This window comes from Hippocampus zosterae, chromosome 2 (assembly GCF_025434085.1).
Source record: "Hippocampus zosterae strain Florida chromosome 2, ASM2543408v3, whole genome shotgun sequence".
Taxonomy (NCBI): domain Eukaryota; kingdom Metazoa; phylum Chordata; class Actinopteri; order Syngnathiformes; family Syngnathidae; genus Hippocampus; species Hippocampus zosterae.
In genome coordinates this window covers 24,144,715-24,166,728 of record NC_067452.1, presented here as the reverse complement: position 1 = coordinate 24,166,728, position 22,014 = coordinate 24,144,715, and the positions used below count along the sequence as shown (strand labels likewise).

Here is a 22,014-nt window from a genome sequence, read left to right as displayed (position 1 = left end):
GACTCGTAATAATGAGAAAACAGTCACCCGTTGACAAAGTGACCCCTGATCCCCTTGTTTAGTGATCAATAACAATAGGAGAAGAGCAAGGAAATCACAGATGATGTTTAGCGCTAGTGTTGGTGGTGCTCAAGGTTCCGTTTTGTGTTGTAACTGTTCAAGGTGGAACACTAAAATAAAAAATGTGTTTTGTAAAAACAGGCCAATTAATACACCGTGTTTAGTGCATCCCCCTCCCCCCTCCCTCTGTGTGTCATTTTAAGCCATTTCCTGGGCTGCCTCACCGTACGGATCCTCTGACTCAAATTTGCATTTTAAACCAAACGCTCCCCACCAGGGACAAATTCAGCAGTGTGCAGCAATGGCGAATTTCTGCCCCTCAGTGATTAATTATGTCTCGTGTGTCCATCGAGATAGAGATCCTAGTAACAGATGTTTATTCATTTTATTGTCTCTGTGGCCCTCCAAATGATCATAGTTTCCTCAGTTAATAATGTGCTACAGAAAAACAGAAATACAAATTAAATGCAAATATGAAAACAGATGAAGGGAAATGTAGTGTATTTGTTCTGCTAGCAGTTTACCAACAAATAGCCCTAAAATGACATTATTATGACCAAGAAGCAAAACATGCTTGAGGGAGAAGTTGCCTAACATGACTAAGGGACAATTGCTGAGTCAACGAAGAAGATAAGCAATGATAAATAGTTACAAGGGTGCTGCTTAAGCAATGCAGGGCCATATTTAATGACTACAAAGGACTGAAAGAATCTGTGTGATCCTCGCTTGGATTTCGAGGTCAGTACTTGATGATTGTGTCTGAGTGTGGTTGTGTATGTAAAAAATGTTTTTGGACATGCAGGGATGGATCGTACAATGCTTTGAGCAGTAGTAGCCACTGTCTGCTCACATGAGTTTGACTTTAATGACATCCATGGAAAACAAGCAAGAACTATTTTTGTGTTTTGGATCCTGGCAAGCCGAAATCACAGTTGAAAAGACAAATAAAATGGCTATTAGTATCAGTGACATGCGCTCACAGTGTGAATATGGTAGTAAACCGACATGGAGGAGATGGGATTGGATTAGACTTGGGGGTGACTGAAATTATATATTCTCTTTCTGATCATGGGATTCTTGCAAGCAGGTTTGTGATGGTCTCACAATACTATTGTGGTGTTCTGCTTCAGGAGTCTCGATTAGGTGCAGGCTGGGCTACAGAGAGGCGGAGCTTCTCCCTGTGGGCCGTGACAGGTCATTGCCAACACATTCGATGACCACTAGGATTTAGATCAGTATACATCACCTCGTGAATTATTAAAAATCACGACTGCCTCTCCGTAGTTGGACAATGCAGAAATAAGAGCATTATCACTTCAATTTTAAATCTTAAAGGTGGCCATTGAATTTTATAGAGAACTGAGTGACTGCGTTGGTTCGGGTGTCAGCAGGAGTCACAATAATTTAATACCTGAAGTAGCAATAATTTAATACACGGTAAGAAACAACACCCCAGTAACCAAATTATGCCCTCCCTTTATAAAATAACCATTATGGGATCAATAAACTGTCAGAAAGTGTTAATTTTCCCAGCAGTAAAAATGCCGCTTCTTAATGGCCTTTGTGAAGAAACACCTACGATTCCTGTAGAAAACGCCACAAAGTGATTTATTCTATTGAAAAAATGTTGAATTATGACGTGAACCTTTTGAATTAAATTATTAAGTTATGTGTATCATTGTACCCCTAGTACTGTATATACCCTATGCATCCATCCATCACATGTAGTGGGCTGATCTATCAATGACTCCCAGGTCACTTTTCTCTGTAGTATTCCTTGGTCTTCATGATCAGTTATAGAGAGCAGATCTGAGCTTGTTGAAGATTAACACCACGGGACATCGCCTTCTGCCACTGATTACATTAACTCAAACCAAGATTTGACCCCGGGTGTGCCTGTGTCACAAAACCATATGGACACCACATTTCATGTCATTAGCCATGTTGCCATTCTGGGTGTCCAGTCGACATGGATGGCTCCACCATATCTCAGGCACACCGAACATAATATGAGACTGGAACAATTGTCAATAGAGATGATTAAGTCGCTATCACCACAGTGTAAATACTGACATTTTATCAATGCTGCCCTCTTAAGCAATAATCAAGCCTGATTGCATCATATTAAGCGGAGTTTGCTTGAAATGAATCAAAATAGATCTTAAATCAACCAAGTTTTCTCAATCATGACTCATTTGTTGATAAAATAAATCACGTCATATAGCTAGGAGGGTGACGTTTTTGCAGACACACACAGTGTGGCATAGTTAAAAATGTTTTTTTTTCCTCCGTTGTGGGTGTGAACACAGCCTACTTGGTTCACTGCAAATCGAAGCATTTCTTCTCATTGCCTTTAAAAATGGTGTCCGAGAGACACACAGTCCTGTGACATGTTGGAAAGAGAAACTGATGAGAGAAATGACCCTATTTTGCTAGACTGGCATCCGTGTGTTTGGCGTAAAAACAAGTGAAACTTCAATTTCATGCCAGCAAAAGTCCAATCTAGCATGTTTGGGGCTGTGTTGTGCCTGTCTGGGTGTTACCAACGTACGAAGCAGCCTTGCTTGCCTTGCCTGCGCCAGTCATTAAAAAAAAAAAAAAAGACGGTTGCAATGTCACACCCCTGCCAGGGCAATAGTCTGGTATTGAGAAGGGCGGCCTTGTTGTCACATTTACAAATTTATACAATGACATCGACCACACATGTCCGCGGAGTGTCTGCCGACACCTGTATCAAATTTACCACAATCACATTACACTACCTGCGCCACAACTTCGAACTGCTTTCAGCAGTCATACAATTGTATCTTGTTTCATCCACTAAATTGTCAGGGACGCTGCGTGTGTGTCAAAAGAAACGTCCTCGTTATGCCAGGATGCCCACCATGGCACAAAGTGATAAATCAAATTCACAAAGAAGCATGTCAAGGCTTGCATTGGCATAAAAATAAGACATTTTTGCATTTGTCTACAGCTGTGCCATCTACAACCATAGAGCGCTGTGAATTCAGCAAACCAGTAAGCCATTTTCTGACCCGCTTATCCTCACAAGGGTTGCGGGACATGCTGGAGCCTATCCCAGCTGTTTTCGGGCAGCAGTTGGGGGACACCCTGAACTGGTTGCCAGCCAGTCGAAGTGCATGCACACACCCATTCGCGCTTACACTCACACCTAGGGACAATTTACAGTTGAACCAAAATATTTTGTGAATTTCTGTGTTCGTGTGCCAAAAGTAGTGAAACATCAAACATTTGGCCATTTGTTATCAAAGCTTTAGTGCAGGACAAATTAAGTTCACCTGTAAAGATTATAGTCCATTTCAAATTCATCCTGATATTAAACCCGAATGCATAAGTTCCAAAGTTTTTGTGAATGGTGTAGGTCACATATTGGCATGTATCAACTGTTTTCAACCAAGAGCTAACAATCAGCCAAAATGACACTAAGCTCTCTCTTCAACTGATATTATTGTCCACATCGACTTTGACTCACCCGTATGGCGGGTGCAACTTTCCGGCTGTGAGATTTCAGGGTGAAATAGGCCTACTGTAGCTCTTTGTCAACTGCATCTTAGAATAAGCTTTCATTTGAAGATGGGAGGGAGAAAACACACACACACACACCAAGATTTAAATTTGAGTTAATCCTGCATATGCAAATTGTCTTGCACGGATCTTGCATAATAACTGAAGGCACTGTGTTAGTTTGAGATAACAGAAACAATTGCCGCGATATCTATTTCAATCAGTTCTGAACTGTGTGTCCAAGTATTACCAACACATTCTGTTGTTCTTTCCGATACGAAGGGCTGAAGCTTTTTATGACTGCAGAAGTACAAAACTATCAGAAAGAAAGAAGCATTCAGTGTTTTTATCAGAGGGGTGGAGGGGGGGCTTATCTGCAGTTGAAGTTGTTGCCATGGTGACGCTTATATCCATAGTTTCTGCTGATTGAAAGAAGGATGCGGCTGTGAGACAACTCTCACTCTTGGGTTTATCGCCCCACGACACTCATAGCTAGCACCTCTGTTTGTTTTTTAAATTTGTGAGATTCATCTTTCCCCACTGGTATACGATTGCATGTGCTTTCAGGGTTTCAGGGTGAGAAATTGTTGTCCTGTAATAGTAACATAAAATTATAGGGAAGTCCGGTGCTTGATATCATACTTTGAGATATTCTTTTTCTAATCAGTACATCAATCAGTCTGTAAAAAGTTACAAAGCCAGACTCTGGGGCTCCAGCAAACCCCTGTCAGAGCCATGATCCATAAATAGAGAAAACTGGGAACAGTGTTAACCATTCCTAGGAGCGGCCGATCAGCTAAAATTACTCCAACAGTGCGATGACGACTCATCCAGGAACTTGCAAAAGAACCTAGAAAACCACCCGAAACACTCCAGCTACTGTATTCTTCATTTTATGTCAGTGCCTCTGTTTAGTTCGCATTGACAGAAAATACTACTGATACTTCACATCTGTACTTTTTGAACTAATTTTCTTTCCTTTTAAGGAGTGTGACAGTTTGTAAAACACTGCACTCATTCTCAGGGTAATCCCTGTGTCTTTAATCCTATAAATGAAGTATCGGGAGTTGCTTTATCTGAGCAGTGAGAATTTCAACAGCTTTGCATGTGTCATGATTCGGTTTATGGACCAACAGGTGGCACTGTAGGGCTCCCCCGGCAGCTGCACACCTGTTGGTCATAGGTAATTAAGGCCTTAAAGGGACTCCCAGCCCGAACACTCAGTGTCGGGTCATTGTTGCTTCTACTACTGTCATGTGTGTTGCTGTTTGCTCTTGTTTTCTGTCATGTTTAGTTCATTGTTATGTTTTAGATTTAGTCATGGTTTTTGTTTGATACTTTGGACTTTGTGTGTTTTGGATTTAGTTTTCTTTGTTTAAAATACAATTCTTCAAATATACCCTGCTCCCAACAGGTGTGCAGCTGCCGGGGGAGCCCTACAGTGCCACCTGTTGGTCCATAAACCGAATCATGACACATGCAAAGCTGTTGAAATTCTCACTGCTCAGATAAAGCAACTCCCGATACTTCATTTATAGGATTAAAGACACAGGGATTACCCTGAGAATGAGTGCAGTGTTTATACCCTGCTCCTGCCTGCTTTTTGGGGTCCACCACCACCTTGCTACGTGACAGCATGACGATAAGGTCACATTCTTAAGGTGAACAATTGCATGAGCAGATATGATGACTGCTTTTCCCGGCCCGTCCTTGTATCAGCTGTATTATTTAAAATCAAGCACTCAAAACGTCATGAATAATTACAGGAGATTTATAAAAAATACCGTCAAAAATCTCAGTTTCCAATAATGGCAACTAGCTATGCTTAATAGATAGATGGATAGATAATCTCTATCCAAACTGTAACTGTTTTTCAAGCCATATTTGCGATGCTTGGAGCCAATTCTATTGATCCATCCATTTTTTTAATCTGCTTATCCTCACAAGGATCGCAGGGCATGCTGGAGCCTTCTCCCAGATAGATGGGGGTTCACCTTGAAATGGTTGCCAGCCAGTCGCAGGTCACACATAGACAAACAACAATTCGCACTCAGAATCACACCTAGGGAAAATTTGGAGTGACCAATTAACCTGCCAGGCAAGTTTTTGAAATGTGGGAGAAAACCGGAGTGCCCACAGAAAACCCGCGCAGGTACAGGGAGAACATGCAAACTCCACACAAGAAGGCCGCAGCTGGAATTGAACTCTGCACCTCTGCATTGTAAGGTCAATGTGCTAACCAGTAGACCACTGTGCTGCCCTGTTGTGATGCATACACTTCCTCTGTGTGTGTGTGTGTGTGTGTGTGTGTGTGTGCGTGTGCGTGTGCGTGTGCGTGTGCGTGTGCGTGCGCGTGCGCGTGCGCGTGTGCGTGTGTGTGTGTGTGTGTGTGTGTGCGAGTGAGTGTGTGTGTATAAAAAAAAAATCCTCGTCTCACCCTTCGGGTGGTGTCCGTCCCTCATTCAGCTCGGGTCCTCTACCAGAGGCCAGGAAGCTTGAGGGTTCTGCGCAGTATCCTTGCTGTTCCCAGCACTGCACATTTCTGGACTGAGATGTCCGATGTTGTTCCCGGGATCTGTTGCAACCATTCCTCCAGTTTGGGGGTCACTGCCCCGAGTGCTCCGACCACCACAGGCACGATTGTCACCTTTACCTTCCAGGCTCTCTCCAGCTCCTCTCTGAGCCCTTGGTATTTCTCGAGTTTCTCGTGTTCCTTCTTTCTGATGTTTCCATCACTTGGGACCGCTACATCCACGACAACGGCTTTCCTTTGCCCTTTATCTATGATCACGATATCTGGTTGGTTCGCCATTACCATCTTGTCAGTCTGGATCTGGAAGTCCCACAGGATCTTCGCTCTGTCATTCTCCACCACCTTCCATTTTGACCTTGGGGTTTCCAGTCCATACTCCGCACAGATGTTTCGGTAGACTATGCCAGCCACCTGGTTATGGCGTTCCATGTAGGCTTTCCCGGCCAGCATCTTACACCCTGCAGTTATGTGTTGGATCGTCTCAGGTGCTTCTTTGCACAACCTGCACCTTGGGTCTTGTCTGGTGTGGTATATCTGGGCCTCTATGGCTCTGGTGCTCAGGGATATAATTTCAATATATATCTATATCTATATCTATATCAATATAGATATAGATATAGATATAGATATATATGCAGTATATAAAATGAAAACGCCACACCACAACTCTCAAATCTCAAAACATAGCCAAAGCCGCAGTTCCTTTTTGTGGCTCGCCCACACTGACGAGGAAAAATGGTTTGCGTTTCAAATAAATCTTAGATCTTAGTCACTTGTGCAGTGTGTTTTCTAAGGCCTGCAGAATAACTTTCACCTTCCGTTGATGTTCACCCAAACCTCAAAGAACATGCGGATTTCCTCCTTAGATCTTATTGTCCTGCCTTTCTAGCTAGTGTTAGTCAGAGATCAGTGTGATGTTAGGTTGTCGGTTTGTATCCACATTGAGAATTCAGGAAGGGAAATCATTTCTAAGCTATCCTTCACCTCACTGACCTCATATGTCCTCGTTTCTATTCCTTCTGAGAGTGAACCTGTACACACAACTGTTGCATAATTCACAGCAGGAGAGGGGGCAGCTGTTGTGCAAGAGAGGCAATTCGCTGAAATGCTCCTGTTCATCTCGGGAGACTTCAGCAGGAAATCCTGGATAGACTTGTAGACATGCAGGAAGGCGTGATTGTGTATCCATATCTCGTGGCCATTTTTAACCCGACTTGATTGCTTAATACCTGAGCAGCCAGAGTAACTTAAAGTCAGTTAAACAAAGTTAAAGTTTCTAAAGATTACTACTGGCATTATTACTTTCACACAAAGCCTCAATGTTGGGCAGATCCGCATGACATCATGAGATCCGCGTCCATACCTCCATTAAAGTTTTTACCGTAATAATTGAAGTGACAGTGAGTTTTCTGCCTTGGCTGAAGAAAACTAAACATGTCTGACACATTAAAAAAAATCATTAATAGATATCATCAATCGCACAATCATGACCGCTTCAGGTCTGCAGGTGGTAATCGCTTAACAAATTACCCCTATTCACACTATGTGCAGGTGAATTGGACCAGGCTGGCCCACAAATAGCATTCTTCAATGCTGTTCCTCAAGGGCTCGTTTCCTTCATGTTTTTAATCTCTCCCTGTTGCAACACACTTGATTTAAATCATCAGATAATCAGCAGGGTCTGCAGAAGGTGGATGACGATCCTAATCGTTTGAATCAGGTGTATTGCAGCAGGGAGAGATGGATAACATGCAGGAAATCGGCCCTGAGGAACAGGACTGAAGAACCCTGGCTCGGCGCAATGCCCAATTATGGCTCACCTGTTTTCTTGGTTTGGTCCTGTGACGTTCACAAGTTGAGCACTCAGGCACGGTGATGTGATTTTCATTTGATAGTAAGTGGAAAAATGGCCACTCACTAAGATGGAGAACAACGGTTGGATTTTGCTTCACAAATGTCGGGTGTAAAGATAAAAACACTATACTATACAGAAGGCAAGTATTTGTACTTTATTCCCCACCACTGCCAGTTTCAAGGAATTTACAAAAGGAAATGTGCCTTTTGCATTTTCTGCATGGGCGTCTGTGCAGTGATAGTCTCTCTGATACTTCTGAAATTGTGTGTGTGTGTGTGTGTGTGTGTGTGTGTGTGTGTGTGTGTGTGTGTGTGTGTGTGTGTGTGTGAGATCCCCCTCCATGCACTGAGCTGCGTAGGGTCTCATTAGTATGGGCGTGAGCGTCTCTCCTTCAGCTGAACCTGCCATGTCACTACTGTAGTAGAGCTGCTTGATGAACTGCCGCATTGTCCCGGGATAGCTGGTGGGAGACTGCCGCTGCTCTTTCCATCCAAGAATGAGTGAAATGTCCTCATTGGATTGAAGAATATGTTTGAATGAAGGGTGACTCAAGATTCATATGGGTATGCAGTATGCAGTTTTATGCATAAAAGAGGCCAAAATGAGCCGTGTCATGGTTGAAGTTTGACTATTTGCGGTTCTACTCTACACGTTTTGTCCTTTGCATGCAATAGGCTTGCGGAAACAAGCTCGTTTGATTTCGTTGGTTCATCACTCATGATTGAAGTACATGCCAATTTTGTGGTTGCTACATGCCCACACAAAAATGTGTGATGATGAAAAGACACCTGTGTCTTGTGCAAAGCTAAAACTTGTCATCACTAACCAACATCAGAAAGGTTGAGCAATAAACAGGTTCAATGTATTTTTCAAGACACTCTGACGCGTTTCAAAACTAGACCTGTGCTGTGTTTGGGCCCTTTTTTACGCAGGATCCTGAATTTTAAGCAATCAGCAAGACACTCAGGATACACACGGTGATCAGTCAGCTTCGGTAAAAATATTCCTCCGGGGGGACCCGGCGCTGCAGTGGCCGGCCATCTTTCAGCCAATGGCCTGCTGAATTTCAACAGAGCCAACACACAAAATGAATGGATTTTTAGTTCAGTTGTCTGCCATTAGAAATGTTTGTGTCCCTGTCACTGTAACTGAAATTGACAGGAAGGAACGCCTTTTACATTTAAATGTCTGGAAATTATTTGCATTAATGTACTCATTTCTAATGCTCGCATGTGATACAGGGCCTTGCTTTGGCAAGGGATGTACAGTATATGCTAGATCAGTGGTTCTCAACTAAAAAAAAAACACATTTTCAGTGTGTAGTGTCTTCAAAGTGCAGGCAAAAATGACACCTTGTAATGAATTAACCCCTTTTTTGACTGATGCTCAAAGCATGTGAGTAGAGGGGTAAAAATATGAGTAAGGAGATCTTAGTGCTGCGCATTGAAGGACATCAGCCCTTTCTCCCTACCGTAGAGCCTGGAATGAACTCTGCACAATATGGTGCCATGTCATCACTCATGGCTTTCATTCATTCAGCCACCAGCGACATGACAGGAAGATAAAACCTCACTGCCTTTGCAAAGTCACCTGATTATGCAATGTTCCCTTTTTAGCTTTCACAGTGTCAGCTCCCCGAGTCATGCTTTGCTTGCTTCCGAAGGCCGCGCAGCACAAAGAGGGGTTGGGGGCGTGAAACTCCCGAGGAATTGAAGTAATAAACACATCCACAGAGCTCAGCTTTGCCGTGCTGTGATTTCTGGGACCCCGCTGCGTAGTTTGCCCTCTTCTGCTAAATCTGACTTCAAGACACCACCTCATTGTGGTTTCACAGCCTCCCTCCTTCACTTCCCACCTGCTTCATGTTACACTCGCAGCAGGGTTGGGAATTTTTCTCGGCACGACTCAGAGACACTGACACACATCTATTTTGTTCGTCATGCGCTCACAGTGACTCATATTGACATACTATCCAAGTGCTCCAGGTAATGCCTTTGGTGCTTGTTAGATAAGAGGCCCGTAAATCAAGCTGCGACAGGTGCAGCAACATCACCTCATCATTTATATTGTCTCATTCAATACTGACAATAATTGTTGTCAATGTTACTTTCGTGTAGTTTTGCTGACTGGCAGTTAGTTGTTGCATTGTGTTAGTGCTCCATTTATCTGTTCGCTCATGTTCTTCTCCTTGCATGCCCTTTATTATCAATATTTGTTCCCTTTACTCAATTCTCAAAAACAAATCTTGCTACAGTGCGTATCACACACACACACAAGCATACAACACACACACACACACACACACACACACAAATACTGAATGGATGCCCACTGAAATGACAGATCCAGTTCACTTGATCAAATTTAGGGGTTGGGCCAGGTTGGAGGGAAGGTGGCCCCTGATTATCGCTAAGAACATAAAGGTTAGGGTGGGAAATGACAAAGTAACTTACAATGCGATATTATTATAATATTTTGAAAATAAGAACAAAAATAGCATAAAGGGGCTACAAAATATTTGCGCTGCAAGACTGCTTTGAGAGAACGGACTGGGACATGTAAATACATTCACACGTACTGTATTTGCAAGTACTTCCAGACGTATTTGCCAGTGAAAAATGTTGCAGTCCACACTTCTGTAAAAGCAAATAGATGTCCCATCACATCATAAAGTTATTGAATGCTTTTAATCTTACCACATACTAAATAATCGTGTCTTCTTCTAAATTTTGTCAAGAAAGCCTCAGATAATTAAGCTGCACGTGTACAAAAATAAAAATAAAATCAACAGGAGCCCATTCAAGCACTGGATGAAACCATTCTTAACAAGGACTCTTTCAACTTCAAATGAAACCAATGTTATACAGTTCATAATTTTGTTTGACTGTATGAAATTGGTTTCCCATATTGTACCCTTACCCTTGAGCATGACGTCTCTGATCCACTGGTGAGAGGACACTTTGATTCTCTTCTCTTTCATCTCAAACTGCTTTTAACAACAAAGCGTATGAGGGAAAAGTGGTTGGGATTGCACGACTGTCCGTGTTATGTTATGTGTTGTGTTTATTATTTTACTTTATGTTCACTGTTTTGTTAAGCGCTTTGTTACAGCTGCAGCTGTTGTGAAAGCGCTAGATAAATCGGGATGTATTGTTTTATATGATAAAAATCTCTAGAATGATGAAAAAAGAGATACCACTCTGCAGTCCTAATATCCAATAATAAGCAGAATACACATGCCTCTGAAAGCACAAAAACTAATTGAGTCCCTCTTGCATACTCGATACTTTAGGTCACATCATTGATGTTTTATGCCATGCCATCAATTCAAGGTCATGAAAGCATGAACGTATCGCTTTAAACCATTGAAGATATGCCTGCTATCCACACCATATGTCGCATTATTATTATTAGTTCATCATTGAGCGTTAGAAGTGTTAAATTGTTTGTTCAGATTCATGAACGTTGTACTGCAGGCATCTTGGCTGCTCAATAGCTGCAGAAGTGTTTGGAGTTTGTTTGCAAATGCAACTGGAATGTTGATCTCTGGCTTGCGTCAGAATAAAATCAATTCTGGTACATTTCTGTCCTGTGCTTCAAAGGGACGTCAATCATCTCAAAAATGCTAAGTGTATATATGTGTGGTCGATTTTAGAAAACATAATTATACATTCATTCATTCATTTTCCGATCCGCTTTATCCTTACAACGATTGTGGGGGGTGTTGGAGCCTATCCCAGCTGTCTTCGGGCAGTAGGCGGGGGACACTCTGAACCAGTTGCCAACCAATAAAACACAATTAAATGACATTATGTTTTTGACAACAAATGAAAGCACTGCAATTGAGAGAAACAGAGCAGTTTCTATTCAATGGTAAAACAGATAAGCAGTTGTCATATATTGCATGTGCACGACAGATAGCGTTATAGGCCTATGTCAGCGCGTGCGTGCGTGTGTCTGTGTGCCCGTGAGTGTCTATTGCTGACCACAGTAATTGGATGAGCATAGTTCCAGCTGATACCAGGGCCTTGCTCACCTGTAATGGATCTCTGCCTGCAAGTGGTCGCAACCTCAGCCTGATATAATAAACTAAAAGCATTTTGGAAGACACACCTATCTCTTTCAATATTAGGCTTTTCACCACCTTGCTTGAACTTGAGCCTCAAGATTGATGTGTGACACTGTCTTGGTTTTAATGACCTTCTGCTTTTTGGGGGTGGTGTGTGTGTGTGTGTGTGTGTGTTTCTGGGGGGGGGGGGGTAGAGGCTGTCACTGTCATTTTGAGCGACCACCTATATATGCATTTCTGATGGAAGTTGCAATGCTCCTTTTTGGCATTTGTTGTTGCGGGGCATGCAGTCATCCATGCATTTTCTAATCTGCTTATCCTCACAAGGGTTTGCAATCATATCAAAGTGTTTTTTAAAATTCGTTTTAGGAATAAAACCTCAAATTATTTTTATGACATCACTGTATTTTAATGTTGGTCAGAAGGGTGCTAACCTGATGATTTAAGTATTTTTTTAGGTTGGTCTTGGTGCAAAATTAAAATACAATCACATTACTACAAGCCATGACATATTGGTACATAGTTAGATACTTTGAGACCAAAATTCTGCCAACGAAGTGGCTGCTCAGAAGTAAATACATTATTGGAATCAAATGTTAACATGAGCACGTTCAGACTGCATTAACGTAATAAGCAAGGGCCACGATGGTGAATGCTATCAGTGTGCAAGCCTTGCAGAATGTGGTGCGAAGATCAACCCCGTGTCACGAAGCCCCGACAGCTGACAACACATGACACCATCCAAACCGCAAATAGACATTTTCCAGACAAATTGGCATGAAATTGACGCTTGATTATTCGCGAAGGCAAGTACGACTCAACTATTGTTTATTATTTTCCTCAACCAAATGAATGAACTGCAGCATGTCGGGCCCATCGCATCATGCAGCGAGCCATCATTTTTCTCTGACCTGAACACTTAGCGGCCAACCTCGTGTTTGTATGGACTTCTCTGTTTGGCATGACATTATGTGACACATTCAACAATGTAAGTGAGGGCACAGGCAGTTGCTTTCACAAGCCTCTGTACTGGAGTTTGCTCAAAGTGAAATACTCCCAGGACGGCTTTGCAGTATTGCACCTGGATTTTAGTTCAGCTGCACACTTCAGCAAACCTAAACAGGCCCCAGGGCCTTAAAATGTTGTAATCACACCAACAGTTTGGCCCAAAATGATTTTCACGTCTGACACGCCGCTAAAAAAAGCCATTAAGTGTCCTTCTGCTCTTGCATGCCGTCTCGAAGCAAAATCCTCACAGACATACAGTACATATGTGAGGCTGACACTGTACCTTGAGAAAGATGCATTTTCGAGGTTCCCAAAAATACACTGGCACTACTTTTGTTGTGTTGTTTATTCGGCTGTTTTCCACTTCCTGCAAAAACGACAAAAGGAACAGATCAGGATGAACTGTTTGCAGAACAAGATCATTTTAAGTCCATTTAGGACTCTCTTCGTACGGATCTTTAAAACTTCATCATTCTACACATCTACAAAAAAAGTCCTTTCACATGACAGTGTCCAAAAATCTTCATTAAAATGGCAATTCATCATTGCTTGGATAGACCATATGTAATCATGAATCAGGTTTAATTTACACATCCAGAAATCACAAAATGTTATAAAACTCCAATAAATATTACTGCTACCTGCTTTTACTGCCCTACTGTTTCCCATTTACGGTGTCAAAATGACTGCTGGAAAAGGTCATTTTAAACATGCTGGTGGAGGCAAAAGACACAAAATATGTCCCGGTATGGGCAGTTTGCGTTGTGTGTAATCACAATGACGCCTGAAGTAGTCGTCACGGCTATTTTTGGCCACTCTACGTGTGGTTCGGATTGGTTTGTATTGCAGGTGAGAGACTTGGAGGCTTGCTGAATCATTTGAGAGCCCTGACAATTGACCTCAGCACTGTTTTCTTCTCTGCGTGATCTAATGGCTGATCATGCTGTCACTCTTGATCCGTGACATTAGCTTACCGGTGCCTGTCTTTGTGGGTTATTGAAGTGACAAATGAAGTTAAAATGTTGTTGTTTTGTCTTCATTTTGTGACTTGCAAAGCAAGTTTGTCATCCTACAGTATTTTATTTTTATTTTTATTTTTCCAAATTCAATGACAAGGTAATCCATTCATTTAAATTATTGATCTTCAGAGCTGCTCCCATCGCGATGATGGTTAGGTAGCCACTTCACACCAACAAATGACACTGACTGGGCTGCCAGGTTGGCACGAATGAAAAAAAAAAATCATTTGTTTGTTTCTTTCCTGCCTAAAAGCATGTTGCAAGTCCTCAAAATGGTACTGTAACTCCAGTGTGACTCGAGTCTAATCATGACGTTGTCCCGTCAGTTTGCTTGTACTTAGTTTGCGTGTTTCTTTCACTCCTTGTCTCTTAATTTTTGTTGTTGTTCCCGTCAGTTGTCTCATCCTCGTGTCATGATGAGTTTAGTGTGATTGTTTGTTACTTTGACTGTTTGTTTTGGACTTCCTTTCATTACTTTGATTTTTATTATTCCAAAAAAGCCTTTTTTTCCGGTTTTATATTTTGAAATGAGTTACTTTTTGCAAGCACTTCTTCCTTGCATCCCTGCATCCCTTCACTCGGATCCTCAACCTTGCAACACCAAAACAATTTTGCTCGACTTTGAGGCTACAAATTGTCAGGTGCGCCGGTGGCGGATAAAAGAAAATGCCCGTGGTGCCCCAGAATACTCAGAATGGTGCAGAGGAGCAAGAGAAAGCTTGCAACAGCACGAAAATCAAGATTTGCTGGTTTTTGCATTGGAGTGTACTGTACATGTGCTGTTTATGAAAATAGAGCCCAAAGTGTGTGTGTGCGCTGGACAATTCTCATGCAACAAAGACAGAGGTTTTTGCATTTGCTTTTCTTGCCATCTGACGTTAGCAGCAACTATGAGTTTTCCCCCTTTGGCCAAATGATTCAGATGCTGTCACATGACAAATGATAAAGAGGAGACCACGCCGCTGTGGCAAGATGACAGCAAGAAGGTTGCCTCAAACATAGCCTGAATGCACAAGGGCAAGAGTTGGTCATTTAAGTGCTGTTTGCTTTGCAGCGCTGAGAATTGAGTGGTTTGGCACACTGGTTGGGCGTGTGTGCTTGTGCGTGTCTCAAAAATTTGCAGGCCTCTAGGATGTCCTGCCTCCATATTGAATCAAGCAGTTAACATGTCTGCCTCACAGCTGAGAGAGCCTGAGATCAAATCCTGACTCGGGCATTCCTGTGTAGAGATTGATGTTCTGCTTGCGTGGGTTTTTCTCCAGGAATGCCTACATACGTTCTGAAAAAATGCTTGTTAGGAAAACTTAAGACTCTGGATTGTCCATATTTGGGAATATGAGTATGAATGGTAGTTTGTCTAAACGTGCCCCGTGATTGAGTGGCAGCTAGTCTATGGTATCCCCAGCTCACCTGTGACCCGAATGAGGATAACCAGTATGGAAAATGGTTGCATGGATAACCCAATATGCCATCTGTGGTCAAAAATATCAATATTCTTATGTGAACCAGTGTTGTTTTGATTGCGACTGATAATTGTATTTCAGTTTGTTTCAGGTAGTCCACGTGTACAAAAAGTGACACCACCAATTACTGGAGTTGCTCGGTTTACTTTCGCGTTGCCAGACACAAGCAGGAACTAAGGTGGCCTAAAGGTGTCAAAAACACTGAAAACTACTAGAATGGTAGCCCTGGGAAGCAGAGCACTTCCAAGACTGGCACTCATTTCTACAGACCACCGTCTCCACAATTCAGTTTGTCTTAGTTTAAATCTTCTCCTCTCTCCCCTTTTATTTAGAATTCTGCAATAATTACTGACAACCAATTTTCCTCAAAAATTATGGAGAGGTGTGTTCTATATTTGCAATTGACTATAGAAATAACGGTGTAATGGCATAGTATATTATAGTACTGGCTCTGAATAGTATGCATTTTGCACACTGTTAGTGCCTTACCGAAGCCATAATTTCCACGGAAACTCCTTTATTCCGTGAATGTTGTGCAGCTCATCTCAAATACAGTTTGCACCTAACTACTCATGTCTATCAGGCGTGACCTCTTCAAATAAACGTGGTTGGATACCACAGTAATTGATGCATAAATGACCTGCCTCCCGCAAGATTTTTTGCACTATTATTTAGAAGGTTGTGACCCTGTGTTACGTAAGACTGTTCATTTTAATCTTTAAGCTGTCAGGCTATTTACAGATGATTACTTTTTGAGCATTCATCCATTAATGACCTGTGATAAGTGTGGTAAAAATAGACATGGGCCACTGAGCAGCAAGTGCATTGCTAGTGGCACATAGGAGTAGCTCAGCATTTAAAGGCTGCTCGTCGTACTAGATTTTTCTTCCATGTGCTTGCTAACGCTCCAGTGAACCTTCAGTCTCTCCTGTGTTCTCATAAATGTACAATACAGTTCTGTGTTGAGCATCTTTGTGTTTTTCAATGCAGCCAGAGCAGGGAAAAGAACAGCCTGGCCACTTGTGTATTCAGGCAGAAGAAACAACAGCCTGATGTGTTCTGTAGTGACGAATGACTTTTGTCCTGCTATCACTATTTAGAAAGGCCATGCCAAATCAACCTGCTAGCTTCAGAGGAAGTATTTTATTTTCACAATTTCGCAATTGTATGAAAGCTCTTGTTACAGTTTCTCACAAAAGTGACTACATCCCTCACATTCTTGTAAGTGTTTTACTATATGATCATATATATTATAGTTAGTATATATAGATAGGGCGACCCAGTGCTCCAGCGGTTAGTGCAATGACCTCACAGTGCAGAGGTCGTGGGTTTGATCCCAGCTCCGGCCTTTCTGTGTGGAGTTTGCATTTTCTCCCCAGGCCTATGTGGGTTTTCTCCGGGTACTCTGCTTTCCTTCCACATTCCAAAAACACGCATGGCAGTCTGAATGAACACTCTAAATTGTCCCTCGATGTGAGTGTGAGCAAGGATGGTTGTTCGTCTTTGTGTGCCCTGCGATTGGGTGGCAACTGGTTCCGGGTGTACCCCGCCCACTGCGCGAAGACAGCTGGGATAGGCTCCAGCACCCCCCGCGACCCTAGTGAGGATAAAGCGGTTCGGAAAATGAATGAATAGTACCTAATGGGACACCAATGAAAACAATATCATTTTGAGTCTATAGTTGTCAGTGTATAGCTTGTTTCTCAACACACAGCCACAAATGTGAGTATACCATGAGTAAAAAAAAAAGAAAATCCACATCTGCCCCAATTAACCAACAGCATTCCAACATGATGAACACACCACCGAGATGACCTCTGCCTTGTGAAAGAAGCAGAAGATAAATGTGATGGACTGGCAAAGTAAGTCTCCGGACCTAAAGCCTATTGAGCATCTGACTAGCATTTTGAAATAGAAGATGGTGGCGCACAAGGTCTCGAACCACCACTAAATGTCACCATGAAAAAGGATGGTGTGAAGATCTGACCAATCAACTCGAGCATTGTACAAAAATGTCAAAAATGTGAAGTGTATTCATTTTTTGTGGGATGCTGTAACCAATACAGACACACTCATGGATGGGCCGAGTCTGCATACATGTGGCGCATCCCCATCATGAAGAGAGACGATAATGTGCTTTTCTTCAGCTCTGAGTAGAGGCTTCTGAGAGAGGATTGTCCCACGCGTCGGCCGGGATACTGTCATCAAATGAAGTTCATCTAATATTGAATATCATCCCGGTTCGGATTCATAATTCATTATCTAAGTGAAGATGTGACTCTCATGAGCAGGATGTGGATTAAAAGCTCAGTGGTGGTGGTGGTGACGGTGGGCTCCATAAAACAACGCCCCACATCCAGGTGTCCTCATCCAGATGGCACTTAAGATCAGCCCCTCTGACTCTCACACGGTCCTTTCAGATGTGGCGTTTAAGCTTTCAAGCAGTTATCTCTGTCTTTTAAACAGCTGCCGCAGTCACGGCACCTCAGGACTTATGCTAATGAACACAAGGGAGCAAATAAAAGCTTTTTAATTTCCTACATTTGAGACTGAGCAGTAGGTGACTTGTCTGAGTAGAAATATGAAGCGTCAGACCACTTTTTCTTTTCCCATTTCTGTTACAAATCCTAAATCACGACAATGTGGGTTCATTCTTTCATGTTATGTAACAACGGTGGTCCTGCGTGCAATCAGCTTTGTGCGCCTGCACTCACAGTGACATGAGCAGGAGCAACACTAACATGTTGTGGAGGGTTATTTTATGAAACGAATTTGTTGAAAAGTAATAAGGATGCATGTTTACGTGAAGTGAAACATTTCGTTTTTTGTGGAAAAGCAACAGTAATAAAACAAGGATTATTTTAATCATAATCACATTATTGTGGTCATATGTGCGCTTTATTACTGTCATGATTTGGTTTAGGGACCAACAGGTGGAACTGTAGGGCTCCCCCAGCAGCTGCACACCTGTTGGTCATTTGGTAATTAGTTGTATAAAAGGACTCCTGCCCGAACACTCAGTGTCGGGTCATTGTTTGCTCTTGCTACTGTCATGTTTGTTTGTTGCAATCAGGTTTGTTTCAGTCATGTTTTGGTTGCTGTTATGTTTTATCTTCAGTCATGATTTTTGTTCGCTACTTTGGACTTTGTTTAGGATTTAGTTTTCTTCTTTTAAATACAACTCTTCAAGTACACCCTGCTCCTCCCTCATGCCTGCTTTTTGGGGTCCACCACCACCTTGCTACGTGACAATTACAGCCTGTGAAGTTTCGCAGCATGTCGTGACATAATAATAATAATAATACATTTCATTTATAAGTGCATTTCAAGACACACACAGACACTTTACAATGTGCTACTACCGACTGTATGAGGAGGTCCAGAACTAAAAACATCGGTATCGGTCTAAAAACAATTGTAATTCGCCATCCATTCCAAAATTCCAAAACAATAAAAGACACGGAAGATGAAATAACTTGAAATTGACAAATTCAATGCTGAAAGTGGACAAATGAAAATCATTGTGGTGCTATACGAAGGCAAACCTATCATTAGAACACAGGGTCTTTTTTGGAGACTCAAGTGTAAAAAGTCACTCATCTTGATTTTCATGCAGGCGTTCCGAGGGCATTTCCTTTAACGTGTGCACAACCTATTTGACATATTGGTTGGGGAAATTTGTCCAAAATTTACACCTGCTGGAGCATCTTTGAATTATTGTCATAAGCAGACCGGGGTGGTAGTCCCTCTTTTTAAAAAGGGGGACCGGGGGGTGTGTTCCAACTACAGAGGGATCACACTTCTCAGCCTCCCTGGTAAGGTCTATTCAGGGGTGCTGGAGAGGAGGGTCCGTCAGGAAGTCGAGCCTCAGATTGAGGAGGAGCAGTGTGGTTTTCGTCCCGGCCGTGGAACAGTGGACCAGCTCTACACCCTTAGCAGGGTCCTTGAGTGTATGTGGGAATTCGCCCAACCAGTCTACATGTGTTTTGTGGACTTGGAGAAGGCGTTTGACCGTGTCCCTCGGGGAGTTCTGTGGGGGGTGCTTCGTGGGTATGGAGTACATTGCTGTGATGCAGACGTTGTATCGGTCTGTCGTGGTGAAGAAGGAGCTGAGCCAAAGGGCGAAGCTCTCAATTTACCGGTCGATCTACGTCCCAACCCTCATCTATGGCCACGAGCTACGGGTCGTGACCGAAAGAACGAGATCCCGTATACAAGCGGCCGAAATGAGTTTTCTCCGCAGGGTGTCCGGGCTCTCCCTTAGAGATAAGGTGAGAAGCTCGGTCATCCGGGAGGGGCTCAGAGTCGAGCCGCTTCTCCTCCACATCGAGAGGAGCCAGATGGGGTGGCTTGGGCATCTGATTCGGATGCCTCCTGAGCGCCTCCCTGGTGAGGTGTTCCGGGCATGTCCCACCGGGAGGAGACCCCGAGGAAGACCCAGGACACGCTGGAGAGACTACGTCACCCGGCTGGCCTGGGAACGCCTCGGGATCCCCCGGGGAGAGCTGGAAGAAGTAGCTAGGGAGAGGGAAGTCTGGGCTTCCCTGCTAAAGCTGTTGCCCCCACGACCCGGCCCCGGATAAGCGGTAGATGATGGATGGATGGATGGATAATTCATGGAATGTGCTATTATCGTCTTTTTCAATTTCTTAAAACCATTCCACTGGCCAGGTGTGTTTCACATCTGAACACAAATGACCATGGTGGAAGTCAGTCTCCACGTGTCAACTTTACATCATACGGAAGACCGAGGCCTGCTTGCGTTTTCTTATAAACGTCCTTTGCACGTTTATATATGCCGCCAGACTCGAGCAAATCAGTTTCTTCCTTTGCCATGTCAAGGACGATTACAGCTCTTATAAGAAGAGCTGCTTTGATTGACAGTGACTCAAGTTTACTGCGTTCACACCCACAACAGCACACACCTTCTTAAATGCATCTGTGAAAGTACCAACACATAGTCTAAACCGCCTTCGCGCAGAGTTTGACAGCTTGCCACACCAGACTTAAACAAGACTTAAAAATAAATGCATGTAATTTTTTGGACTTGCCTGTAATTATGATTTCTTATTGTCTTAACATTTTTAGATGTTAAGTCATCTAAACATTGTCTTAACATTTTTAGATGTTAAGACATCTAAACAATGTCTTAACATTTTTAGACAATAAGAAATCACAATTACAGGCAAGTCCAAAAAATTATATGAATTTATTTTTAAGTCTAGTTTAAGTCTGGTGTGGCAAGCTGTCAAACTCTGCGCGAAGGCGGTTTAGACTATGTGTTGGTACTATAATTACCTTGTGTCAATAATCACACCATCAAGTAAGAATCAAGTAAGTCAATTCCACTTACTTTCCAACTTGGATTAAAGTCCAGTTCAGATAGGCGTCATGGTAGGTGGATAATATCTGATATGTATTGGATATGTGGCAGCACTGTGGAAGCTGGTTAGTACATTCGCCTCACAGTGCAAAAGTTTCGGGTTCAATTCCGTGTGGAATTTGCTTTAAACGGATTAGAAAATGGATGGATGGATGTATTGGATATGTGCCAATCTGATTGCAGGATTTACGCACAAGCCATCAAAGTGTGTGGAATGACAGATGTACTCACTACTGAATGACACACTCACAGTCAATCAAAATTATACACTGCAAGTGTTCTTCAGAGACTCATGATGTATATGAGGAGCTCTGCATGACCTCTTTCCATTCTTAACGTTTGTTTCTTGTGTTGTTGCTGCCCAATGTTGTCACTTCTGTTTTGATACCCGATGTTCATTTGTTCATCTGCATTTTGGGCGTGTGCACAGTGATATCAGAAATGGATCACTTGAAATTACATTAGCAAAAAAAAAATAAAATAATTGAAGGCCATTGAATTACATTTTTCCATTACACATGAAATGTTAACAGAACCAATGTTCTGAAACCTGATTTTAATAGAGTGTATTATTAGACATGCAAACACCAACAGTGAGATTTGGTCTTATTTGGATTCGGGACAATTGTCAAATTATTGCTGTTTACGCAAATGCAGCAATTTTGCTTACTGCGCCCAACGCAAAACATTGACAAGTGAAGACAAACGAAGAGAAAAATGGTGCAGAATCTTATTTTGCAAAATCGAACAGGAGGAGCTAATGGGCTTTGTTTGTGAAAACACAGTTACAGTTTAACAGGTTAAGTGATTTGAAAACCCTGATCTACCAAAATAATCACTTTTCAGGAGACCCTGAGACGGTGTGGTTGTCCCACACATTAACCCTTTCATGCACTCTGTAAACTGATAACATGATAAGCTGTCCACTGTAGTAACCACTGTCCCTGAAAGGGTTAATATTGCGCTGTCAAATAGCGATTGTTGCGATGAAGAAAAAGTCTTGAATGCTGTTTTTGAACCCCATTGATTACAACCATGTAATTATTTCAACAGTTCAACGTTTATATGTGATGCTGCTGTCTTGTGAATGAGTGCTGAG

The 22,014-nt window shown here is 42.5% G+C and overlaps 1 protein-coding gene across 4 annotated transcripts in view; it reads left to right on the top strand.

Moving 5' to 3' along the window:
* dlgap4a (discs, large (Drosophila) homolog-associated protein 4a) overlaps window positions 1-22,014 on the top strand; it is a 62,471-nt gene that overhangs the window by 8,696 nt on the left and 31,761 nt on the right. The window lies entirely within an intron of this gene.